The sequence below is a fragment of the Cryptomeria japonica genome, chromosome 7 (assembly GCF_030272615.1).
Source record: "Cryptomeria japonica chromosome 7, Sugi_1.0, whole genome shotgun sequence".
In the NCBI taxonomy this organism is placed as follows: domain Eukaryota; kingdom Viridiplantae; phylum Streptophyta; class Pinopsida; order Cupressales; family Cupressaceae; genus Cryptomeria; species Cryptomeria japonica.
Window position 1 is genome coordinate 384,151,553 of NC_081411.1, and position 13,279 is coordinate 384,164,831.

A 13,279-nucleotide genomic window follows, 5' to 3' on the forward strand; every position below is an offset into this window, starting at 1 on the left:
TAGATCATACTCCTCTCAGATTTGATAGTTGATAGATTATAATTAATATTTCAGAATATATGTGATTTATGATTCTAATGACGACTGTGTTTTGCAGGTCCAAACAACGCTGAGAATGTTCAATTTTAATTGCTCAATATTGTCGTATCGGGTCTGCATATATAATTGTATCAGGGGGGCATGTCTTGAGCGGACATGCCTCCGCATGTCCGCTCAAGACGTTCCTCCTCATCGATGGCACTTAAACAGTATTACGAATACCGCTTTACGAATGGTCACTTACTATTAGTTAAGTAGTCACTAACATATGTTTAATATGCCGACAAGAAAGGTATTCAACGTATATACAATGTAAGCAATGTTGATTGATCATTACTCGATCGATAATGAAATTAATATGATATTAAATCATGTAGATCGAAAGCATTCTTTATTGGATCATGATAATTAATAGTGAGGTGGTAAACCGATATATTTCATTGTTGATTCTTTATCGGTCGATGCTATAATTTTAACAGCAGTGATACATGTTTTACTCAAATTATTCTTAGAATTATATGCTATTGAAAATAGAATTAGAAATGATTTTGATATTAACATGAATGTTATATGAATATAGTAACTGATTGGAACCTCATATCACTCATTTTGAGAGGCATATGAGTCCACAATCATCTTTATTCTATTGATGGTATATGTTACTCATGTATGCATACATATGATGTTCTGCATAGTTTCTTTGTAGCATGCACGTACTAGGCATCGACTCCTCCTGATCTCAAGACTGAGCATGCCCAATTTACTTCCAATGGTGGTAGTGGGAGATACCATATAGGTCCTAGGTATCCACCTCATTGTTGCTCCAATGTGGGAGTAGGGATAACACCCTTAACCTTTGCATCGATTTGGTCTTAGTCAACTAGGTCATCTATTGTGCAGTGCGAGTCAGTTGAGTGTGATCTATGATTATTGTGTTATAGTCATATTATAAAGTTATAATTATAACTTGTAATTTAATAAAAGATTAAATTAAATATATCATTACAATTGAATGTAAAATAAATATATTTATATTTAAATGTATAATAATGAATAATGTATACGTGTTTGTGTGTAACCTTTTTAATAATTTAATCTACTGTGGTAATTAATTAATTAAATTTATTAAATAAATTCAATAATATATAATTAAAATTTTAATGTTTAATGGTAGAATTAATATTTAATTTATCAATTAATGTAATGATTGGTTTTGACGGTTGGGAGAGGCTTAAAGTCTCCGGATTTATTTTGAGAAGGGAGATTGGTTTCCTTGAAAAAAATATTGGTTTTGTGTGGGGGATTGAAGCCAAGAGAGTGTAGAGGAGATTAGACCAGATTGAAGGATTCAGAATTCATTGTTAAACTCTTTTTGGTTAGTTGCGATTCGACGATTCGAGGTAGGATCAAATCCCTTCTGAGCAATGGATGTTTGAAAGTTGTTTCTTTGTCGATGCATAGTAATTCAAAAATGAAATTTAGTTTTTGATTATTCCTTGGTTTGTTTTGGATTGAAGGGTATTTGCTTTAATATTATTTTATCATTCATCATTTGGACAGAGCTAGACTTGTTTTGCCTACTTTCTTCATTATTTTTCATTTCCCTATTGAGGCAAACAATTTAACTATATGCAAACATGTTTATTAATATAAATTATATTTATATGTTTATTTATTTCTCCTGTAGTTTCCAGGCCAACTGGAGTTCCATTATTTTTAATCTACCCGTGATTTTAAGAATTGGGCAAAATAATAGTTTTGTTACTCTCCTACTTGCCGTATGGGCTAACTAGATATATACCTTACCCAAATTGTAGTAAGCAAATTTTAATTATTATGCGATAGGATATTCCCTGTGGGGGGCACTCCCACCGGAATTGTGTGACACCGGTAACTTGTTCTTGGCAGAAACTCTTACTCGTCGGGAAATTCTTTTCCGTTCATTCAGACTCAATAATGACGCAATTATGGTGAGTGGTTGGCAACAGAACCGGTCCTGCAGGTGGACAATGTTGTTCTTCACAGATGTTTGCTACGTCCCACGCATATATGTCATGTCGTCCAACAACATTGCAAGTTTTTATCGACTGTATGGCACATGGGCCTGTAGTAGCGTGTGTGGCATCTTGCACGACAGTTCGCATGCATTGTCTGCATTTCCTTATTTTAGCATTTGGCTGAGGCATTCTATCAAACACTTCTCTGCCTTTTCTAGGCTTCTACATTTCCCATAGTGTCTACGAGGGCATTTCATCATGCTTTCATTGATATCCATATGTTGTTCCAATGCACCCACTTCAGCAAAAGCAAGGAGGAAGATAACAAAGATTATTGAATTTGTCTGCTATGTTCTACTCGTAACTAGTAAGTGAAAGAAAATCAAATTTCTTGTCATCTGCTTGATATTTGATCCTTCAACAGTTGCATATTTATAATTTGAATAATATATTGAAACTTCCAATTTTTTATGTCTTCCATTTTACTCTCTATTCTGTTCTTTTAAATATTTCTATGTTTTTCTCAGATTGTGATTCATATAGAATTTTGTAAAAGCGGTTCATAAAAAGTAGACACACTACCAGTGGCATTGATGAATGAACTTGCAAATTTGATAGATAAATATTTTATTACAAAGAGTAAAGGGGTTTGAATTTTGTGTTACATACAATAGCCCTTCAAGTAAATTCAGTTGATTATTTTTTCCCTTGTTCGAATGGATTTGCAAAATTTTTAAATATTTACCTCTTTGGATTTTGTTTTGCCTTTGAATTTTCTGGAGGGATTTTCTTTTTTATAGTAATTCTGCCTATAATCATTCGAAATTAGAAAAAGCCTTGATTCTATTACTTCTTTGGGGTTTACATCATTTGTAATCATTCAAAATTAGGAAAAGCAGAGGGTGGACCAGAAGGATTGGAATTGATGTCACGTTTTGCATACATGTGTATCACAGTAGTTGCGTAAAAACAAAGGCGGAGAGCTAAAGCTTGGTGGATGGTTTACCAATCATACTGATCTCATGGCTAGGACATCACTTTCTTAATTTCTTGTTGGAATGTGATAGTTTGAGCCAGAGTTTATGATCAGATAAGACAATTTTCACTCATCTTTTGCGACAAGCAGGGAAAGAAGAGGGGACGTGAGTTCTGTAGCAAGACTTCTTGGACGTGGAATTTGGAGCCTTTGCAGTTCAATGCAACTTAAAGAATTTTATGAGCATTGGCCTATCCATTTTAGATTAATTAAGCTTATAAGATTGCTGTTATGATATTCTATCGGCTGCAATTATTTACACACTTGATTCATGCAAGGAAAGGTTAGACTTGTAACTCTTGCTTTAGCTGCTACAAAGAAACATTGTCTATTTCAGTTTGTGCAAGACAATTTTATGCATGCATTATGTGTCTCCCATTTATATATAACAAAATAAATATGCAATAATCAAATGGGCACTCCATTTCCAATTTGAAACACTCTAAGTTCAAAACTAGAAAATTGTTTGACAAAATGATGGCATGTTAAAAGACTAAAGAACTTGTGGCTGTTGGGAAAAAAATTATATGAGAACAAGGGTGTGTCATTACATATTTCCTAATCTTATTTTTCTGACAAAGATTATTCTATGAAGTTAACAACAATTCATGCCTGCATGATGGTTTAGTTCAGAAGTCTATCTCTCAATCTAAAGCATGCTTCTCAATCATGAATTTGCAAAGAATATTCTTCCCTTGAGGTACTGGAGGGCCAATGTTTTTAGGTACATTTATAGAATACCCATAAAATGTTATGATTGTTCAACATAACTATTAAACATAGTGTTATTTATGGGTCAGATGTTTGGAGCCCAAATCTGGAATTAGTTCACTAGGAAATAGGAAATTTGATTTGATTTCGCAAAAATCAGATTTAATTTACTTAAGCATATTACATTTTTAGAATACCCCTACAATGTTATGATTGTTCAACATAACTATTAAACGTAGTGTTAATTGTGGGTCAGAGGTTTGGAGCCCAAATTTGGAATTAGTTCACTAGGAAATAGGAAATTGGATTTGATTTCGCAAAAATCAGATTTAATTTACTTAAGCATATAAGCCGTCGTAAATTTATTAGTATATTGTCAAAGCCAAATTTTTTTATCAGACTCTCTTTCTCATTCAAGCATCCCCAGTCTCCTTCGAACCTTTTCTCTCTAACATTACGAATTGACCCAACTACAGTTATTAGTATGTAGTCTTTGTCATGTGAAAAACATTACTAAGTAAGTTGCTCTTAAATGGCCTCTGCAAATATTGTCCTAATCAAATTTGCAAAATTCTCATCTTTAGCTAATTCAACAAACAAAATTTAACAATAAACTATTTTTTCTTTAGTTTAATTCAAGAGAAATACTTTACATTACAAAAACATTTTTTTCTTCTCTCTAATTCAGGTTTTCTTATTAAAGATTCTTATTGTCTTTGTAACCTATCAAAATAGCTTTTATCTCATTTTCCTTGTGTTACTGATTTGGACATGGCAGCATAAGATTACCATTTCAAACCAAAATGTGCCTATACTAACAGAGAAGATTAGATTTCTTCACACAAAAAATTCCATGTTTTCCTTTTCATGGCAACTTAGGATATTGTTCTGTACATACCAACATAGGATAATTAGATTGGTTACCAAACTTGCTTTTCTCCATTTCATTCTCCTTGTCTCTTTGGATATGGCAACTAAGGAATCATCATTCTAGTCAACTTGATGTGCCCATGCTAGCATATGATAATTAGACAAGGAGGCTACACCATGGTCATTTGGAGATCTTGGCTTTGTTTATTAATTTTATTTTTCTTGTCCGTGATGTTAAGAAGACTATAATTTCAGCAAGATTTTTATAAAAAAAAACACTCTGTTTAAAAGATGGCTATTAATCTAAAATCCTTTGGATATGGGTAAAAATCTGTTTAAAAGACGAGAAAGGTGCAAGACACCGAATCCTAATTCTAAAAGCCTATATAGTTTGGCTAAAAACCCCCAATGAACATGGGACCAATAACGATGGAACTTGGTTTGTAGTTTTAGATACTTGCTATTTTACCAAGATGTTCAATCTACCAGTGTAAAGTCCTATAATTGAGCCTATGACTGTATATTGTCTTCAATTCACATGTTGAAAATATTTGAGCGACACAAGAAAATTTATGGTTGCTTTGATCTAAAATTGATTTTATGGGAAGAGAGTTGGATGGTGCCATGTATGGATGGCATGAGGTGGATAAATTCATGTTTGGGTAGTTTGTAAGTAAAAAAGGCATTGTGTTACTATAGGCAAAATCGAGATCTGTATTTGCTAATCCTGAAAAAAGATAGGGTATCAGGAGCCAAGCATAATTCAAATCACATATATTGCCTTTTATTCCTAAACAAAACTGAGAAAAACATTTTGCTAATTGTTCTAAGATTACAAACTTCCCCTTCACTTAACAATCCTATCAAAAGAAACTCATAAGAATATTTTCAACTAACATAAGGTGGGATCAAGCACTTGAAACTACTTTATCTTATTGGCAAGGATCAACTGATTTTGAACAAATTTTTTGTTTGTAGATCAGGAAAGCAACAACTTGGAAGTCATTGTTATCTACCATAAAAAGTTGTTCCCTACATTGCAATTAGCTATTCCCCTGTATCGTATTCCAACCAACTATTTTCCTGTACATCGCTCAAATGTTTTACATAGAGATCTCCTATTTTTGGCAAAAGGCAGGGACTCTAGCTACATCACAACTCTTGTTTTTTAATGTTTTTTCCCATTAAAAAAATTAAATCCTTAAGAGTTTATCTACCTCTATCTCTTTAAAGATACGGTGGTAGAGAGTTCTATGCTCCTATAATAAGGGAAATAGTTCATTAAGAGCTCCCTTAAAAAAATTGTAATTTATATAAAATTATTTTATGATTAATAAAAGTTATAATTCATATAGAAATTAAATTATAATTTTTTAATGTTAGATTCTATGAGAATAAAAGAGAAGGAGAATCAATTATAATTTCTTAATTTTTTTATAAGAATTAAAAAGAAGGGGATTTAAGTATTTATTAGAATTTTGATTAAATGAGGTAAGTACATATAAATGTCTTTATCCATATTTTAGTACACTTAAAAGCAATCATGGAGCTATGGTTCTCTTGATATGTTTCAGAGATGAGTCAATGGCAAAAAAAATTGAAATGCCAACAAGTAGATCATCTAAACTAAAATATAGTTAAAAAATAATATTACAATTTTAACATTAATAATATAACTCTACTTATATATCTTTAACACATCATGATCTTTAATACATCATAAGAAACTCTATTTTTTAGCTAACTATTACCATGGGATTATTGGATCGTTATCTATTTATGCAATGCTTGGTCATTACAGCTGGAGGGTGGAAGATTGATTGGGGTTAAGGAGTAGCACAACCATGATAATAATGAATATTCAGGCAAAAGCTTTCTGGTCAAGAAATTGCGGTGGGAAAGAAGTGCAGAAATAAAAGAAGAAATGACGCAATCTCAATGGCAATTAGATGGGTTCTGAGTGTCGAGCTTCATTACCCTAACTATTCTAAGGCTAACTACGAGTCTATGGAGGAATGGAGGCTTGATTTTTTGTTTCAATACTACTGTTTGGATGTCATGGGTGATGTATTACAGCCTATGTAATACGTTTTTAATTTTGAAGTCTATTAGTGTGTTTCTGGTTTATGTTTTAAGGGTAATGGGAGATATGGTTTATTAAGTAGAAATAAGAAAGAACTATTTTGATATATTCGATTTATGGTTTTTTTTTATTTATATTTTTAAAAATTAATAAAAATAATATTTTGATTCATTATGAAAATGTTCTAAAGGAAATTATTTTCTTATTTTATTTTTTATGAAATTTGATCAAGAAGCCTTTATAAAAGCATCAGATTTCTTCACATGGACATCCTCCTCACATATTTTCTCACTTTGTTTGTTTCTACCAATGCTCTCAGTCCAATTCTTTAGCTATTTTTCATGAAAAGTAATTTCAATATTTTCAACCTCAAAACAACAAACATTTACAATATTTATCTATCCAAGGTCAAATCATTTGGTACGATCTTCGACATGTAGTGTCGCGGTTAAAACACTTCGTTGGTGAAGTGGCCACCAAGGAACAAACACCTGCTGGGCCATTATGCTCGCAGGCCTTGTGTCTTCACCGGGATGAGGTCCCCTTGTTGTGGCCTCACCGGTTCAGCTCCGGGTCAAAAGCGTTTCACGTGGAGCCGGAGGGCGTACAACAAAAAAAAAAAAAAAAAAAAATCATTTGATACTAAAAAATTAAGTAAATAGTATAAAGATTAGAAAAAAATATTTAAGGTTTGATGAACACTCCTTGTAACTTTCTTTGGAGAAGCTCAACTTGATTTGGCTGAAACTTTTAAAGAAAGTATAAAAATGCTTTACGTTCCTAGAAATCTACTTTCTGAATCAAAATCAAAGACCTTATATTTTGCATATTTCATAAAAATAAAAAAAATTATAATAATTATAATAAAATAAAATACCCGTTTATAATTATAATATAGGCTTACCCATTGCACCTCACTTAAGTGCAAGCGCTAGTTTATTGCTTCTTTACCTTATTTTTTCCTGGACTAGGTTGCGTGGGAGGGGGCTACTAACACACCCAAGCAGCTGGGGAAAGCAGCAAGCGCAGGCTAGGAGATGCAACGCCCATGCTGGGAATGTCCTCACGCCCATACTGCTAAAGTAAACATGCCCAGGTTGAGCGAGTCATGCCTAGCCACGTCCAGGAAATAAAAAACTATACACCCTGGCTAATAAATTATTATATTATTATGCTTTGAATGTTTGCATTGATTTTAGGGTTATCCTGTGCATATATTATGTTATATGATAAGTTTTTGGGGATATGAATTAAATTTTAGAGTTTAATTGTTGTCCAATAATTTATAATGTTTGAATGCTTGAACTTAGCCTTAGGCTTTTAGAAATATGTTATCCTTCTCCTGTACATTAGGAGAAGAGATTTTAGGTTTGTATTACCTAATGTTCAAGTTTATGCACAACAAATCTTCGTGTATTTTGTTTTGGTCCCAGTAATGTTTCGTTGCCATTTTGGTTTGATCTGGATATGAAACTATGCACAGTATTGTCATTTTATTTTAATTTTGTTTAGTGTAATACAGTTTATTTATTTATATATATAAAGTGATTTGGTAACTATATCGCAAGAGAAAATTTAATGAATGCAATTTATTTATTTATATACAAAGTATTTAGTAGGGTTCAATTAACCTAATGGGAACTAAATTAAAGTTAAAGGAAGCAAGTCTGAATTTTGTTTCCCATGTGATCCTATATTTTATATTTAACAAGGCTTGGTTAATTTTACTGTAATTAATGATATTACTCTATATGTCTATAATATTGTTTGTTTAAATTAATTAAGTTAAATTAGTATTAAATAATTGGAATTGAGTTCTTCTATATGTACATAATTTGATAACAATTAACTTAAATGTTATTTAAATTATTTATTTATTAATTTTAATTAAATTACTTCAGTCAATAATATTAATATAAATGCTATTGAGATTGTTCTTTATTATTGTTAATTAAAACTTTACCCTAGGTCAATAATGTTAATGTAAAATTAAGTAGTTTGAGTTAAATATGGACGGTGATGTTTCTTAAATATTTGGTTACCCTAAGCCCTATTGTATTTTTTCAATAAAGTCTGTTAAGATTATGGATTACCTTAGGGTTTTAATTTTGACTGAGTTATAGTGTCTCAAAGGCTCTTAGGGGTGATTTAGTAAACCCTATGTTTTTATCCTTTATGGATGTTGCTTATTGAACATGTTTGGATGTCAAAGATGTGGAATTATTATCTCTTTATGATTGATTAGGCCATGTGGTTATGACATTGAATCTTTATTGTCAGGAAGGTGAATTCCTTGCTTATTTAGAATTGTTTATTCTTGGACTTTGCCCTAGGATTGGGTTAAACAATGGGAAGGTTGTATGGATTATTAAGGGGGAGTGGCTCGCAATGGGGGTTGAGGCCCAAAGTGTCAGCCTAGGTAACCCATTGTGGAGTTTCTTAAAAAACGATAACATAATAATGAACCAGGGTTACACATTAATTAGGATAAATTATTTTTTTTTAAAAAGGGATTAATTCAAGGAATTTATTAAAATATTAATTAATAAAATAATTTAAATATATATGTATACTCAAGATTATAAATTATATTTTCGACATGCAAGATACAATGCATGAGTAAATAGTAAGATACTAAATTTAGGGAAAATAATGTGCTAAAAATATAAATGACATGCAAGGCATGATAAAAACTAAATAATTAAATCAATAGATTATTTTCTTTAAAACTAAATCTTTAAAATCATGCTAACAAATTTGTGATTTAATTTAAGAATTATTTTGTAAGTTTTAATCATGCACTTTATAATTAAAAATTTGGTTTTATTTTTAGAACTTAATCATGCAATCAATTAAATTTTATTTTTAGAGAATTTAATATTTATAAATATAGGGATAAATCTCTTATTTGATTCATTCCAATTCCTTTTGAGTTTCTTGATTCATGTGATTTCTATGAATTCAACAAGGTAGATTGAAGAGATTGTCTGAAATTGGGGAAACGCTTGCAATTCTTCTTTCTCTCAGCTAGGTTCATTTATTTTACATATTTTATTTGAGTCTTAATTTGATCTTTTCCTTTAAAATTTGTTCTTCTTGTCATAATTTTTGATTAAAATTTTAAGTACGGAAAATAAATTTGTTCAAGGTAGGTTTTTAATATCTTCTTTACCACAGGACTTCTATCTATGAAATCAATTGACTGGTATTGTTTTGTTGCTGAGAGTAATTGGATATTGTGGATTTAATGGTAGTTTGTTTGATGTGCCAGTTGTGTTGTCAACGCCTTCTACTCCATGTATCTTGAAAAATACAAACTGGGTTTTTAGGAAATTTACTAGGTTTTTTGCGTTTTAAATATTTCTAGATTCTGTGAAAATGTCAAAGAAATTGGGATCTGGATTTATAAGAAACAACTGAAACATTACGACTGTATTTGGAAAGTCTTGATAGTGGTAAATTCTAACTTCAAGATTGATTTAAGAATTTTTAAGAAAACAATAAAAGCAATAAAATATATATATATATATATATATATATATATTAGGAATTGATTTTAAAGATTATATTAACTTAAATAGAGATTCTTAATTTAGAATTATTGAAAATATTTAAATTTAATTTGATTTGAGGAAATTATATTATAAAGAGAAAATTTATAAAAATTTATAAAGAAAACATATAATAATATTATTCTGACATTAATCCGTCGAGGGTTAATTATTTTTCTGTCTATAAGGGATGATTATGGAACGAGAGTGCTTGTTTATGGGCTAACTAGGGAAGGGTGATTTTCTTCACCTCCCCAATAGGGTAATGATGGCCATCATATTTATTTATTGGTTTTTCTCCCTACCATAACACATGTAGTTAGTTCAACTAGGATGGGTTGTTAGTTCTACATGATTGCACAGAATTCTTTTACTACTAGTTGGTACCGGCTTGCTAGGATACTCCGTCGTGAGGGACGAGAGTTTATCAAGAGCACCGGGAAGCTTATGCTTCATTTGGTCAGGCGGATAAAATGCCTGGGTCATATGTTTGTCATCCGGTTTGTGAGAGGAGGTTATCCAGGTCAAACAGAGGCAACACGTCCAGAGACAAAGAAAGTCAGAAATTCCAGATAAAATTTTATGTAATAATTAAAGATGTATATTTTATTTTATTGTAAAGACCAGAATGGTTGCATGTAGAAGTTATGAAAAAGGATCTATAAGGTAACCTAATGTAAAGCGACAGGAAGTCGCCATGCAATGTAACTAACAAAAGAAAAGAAGAAAAAAGGCTACTAACATACTAACCCACTAACATTAATGATTTACTTTCTTAGATTAGTTTTCATTTATGCATGCATGCATGGTCATATTTAATTATCTGGTAGATTGTTTAATTATGAGTTTTTGCATGTTAATTTAATTTGTAATAATTTCATGCATACGATTTACAGTACACATGCGCACACATAACTCAACATCTTAACTAATAATGGTTTGCATTCTATTTTGTCCTCATGCGTAATTTTAGTTTGTTATTTTTCATGCACATTTAATTTTTACATGTTATTTATGAGTTGCATGGTATTTCAGTTACCTATCTATTACTTGCATGTTGATAATCATTGCTTTTGCATGTGCAATAATGATTAATTTAATTTTTAATTAAAACAGTGAATTTAAGTTTGGTTTAACTAAAGTTAGGACAAGCAGGTCCTTACATTTTTTCAAGGTTAATTCACAACCCGAGGTTTGACCTAGGAAAGCCCCCATCAACAAACCTATTTTCATCATTTTGTGTGTAGGAAATTGATTCAGGAGTTACGTGTGAAGAATTTGGCAAAGTAAATGATGACAATCAAACTCAAATTTTGATGGCATGAAAAGCAGAAGAGTAGGCCAGTTCACACCTCCTAGTCCCAAGAATTTTTGACAACCTTTTGATAGTATATTTGTGTACCATCCTAATCCAAAAAGCATTAATTTTGTCTACATCCGACAGGTGGAGGATCTAGTCGATCCGCACCTCCTAGTCCCAACAATTCTACTTGAACAATTTGTCACAAGAGAAGAGATATGACTTCTAGGTCTACTAAGGAGATGCTTACTATTAGTCATATGATAAGAGAAAAAAGAAGAAACGTGAATACTACTAGCTAACAAGTTGTGTAATGTTGGGTGATTCATGCTACATCATAGATTTAATTGGCTAGCAAGTTGTGTTATACTAGGTGATCCATGATAGAGAAGATTAACAAACAAAACCATTTGTTCGCAAGGCAATCCAAAAACTCTACTACAAAATGGTTGTTGTAGTGATACAAAACACAAACAACAATGATCACACTAGCGTTAATCCATGCTATTCCAAGTAATGAATCTCAAAAAATTAATAACCATGCCCTAGGGGGCACTATGTAACACAACACTTCTAGTCTGAGGATATAACATAAATGAATTAACACGAGAAAAAAGAAGAGCTCATATGCCTCCCCTTAAGATGTCAACATACCTCTAGGTTGATATCTTAAGGTAGATAGCGATCAAGGATAAGCACCTTCAACACCAAGAAGATACCCTTAATAAACATACATGCATTCCAAGCTAGGAAGAAAGATCCTTGTACATACCTCATTGCTATAAGAAAGGAAGAGATAGTTGTAAAAGAGATAGTTTTCAACAAGTGTAAAGGGAGCATTTTAAAGAGGGAGGAAGAGATCTTTTCCTAAAGATATCTACCTCCAAAATTAGAGGAGATATTTAATAAAGATATCATCTTTTAAATTAAGAAATGGGCAGGAGATTAAAAATACAAACCTTCCATATTGCACACTTCAAAGTATATTCAAACCTATTTGACCTAGGAAAGCCCCCATCAACAAATCTATTTTTTCATCATTTTGTGTGTAGGAAATTGATTCAGGAGTTACATGTGAGGAATTTGGCAAAGTAAATGATGACAATCAAACTCAAATATTGATGGTATGAAAAGAAGAAGAGTACGCCAGTTCACACCTCCTAGTCCCAAAAATTTTTTGACAACCTTTTGATAGTAGATTCAATGTACCATACTAATCCAAAAAGCATTCATTTTGTCTATATCTTATAGTCATTGCTAAAATCAATTTAAAGTGTATTCATTTAGGGACCTTTCATAAAATATTCTCAACTTACACATCATAAAAGGATCTTAAAATATTCATTGTTTATAATGATAAGAAATTGGTTGTTCCATACACCTTCCTTTACTATTTTAAAAATATCATTGACCAAAATATTGTGCAGCAGTAGTATGGAGTGCATTTCATCTATTTTATGCCCAAAGATTTCATCATACCACTTTCTTTTCAAAGGCACCCAAAATTTGATGTGTAGTTACTTCCAAAATCTTTAAAATAACCCTAGTTATTGGTGTTGGAATCAGTTCTAAGATTTTATAACAAGGGTTTCTATATTTTAAATGTTTGTATTAAAATATATATAACACCCCCAACATTCAATTGTTGTGCTGGTATATAAGAAATATATGCATATCAAATCTTGTTCCTAA

The 13,279-nt window shown here is 31.3% G+C and overlaps 1 long non-coding RNA gene across 1 annotated transcript; it reads left to right on the top strand.

The window, feature by feature from the left end:
- Nucleotides 1-2,237: 2,237 nt before the first annotated feature.
- On the top strand, nt 2,238-6,724 carry LOC131067111 (uncharacterized). Its single transcript, XR_009111779.2, has 3 exons — nt 2,238-2,403; nt 2,993-3,355; nt 6,455-6,724. It is a non-coding gene; the product is annotated as an uncharacterized LOC131067111 (long non-coding RNA).
- The last annotated feature ends 6,555 nt before the right edge of the window (nt 6,725-13,279 follow it).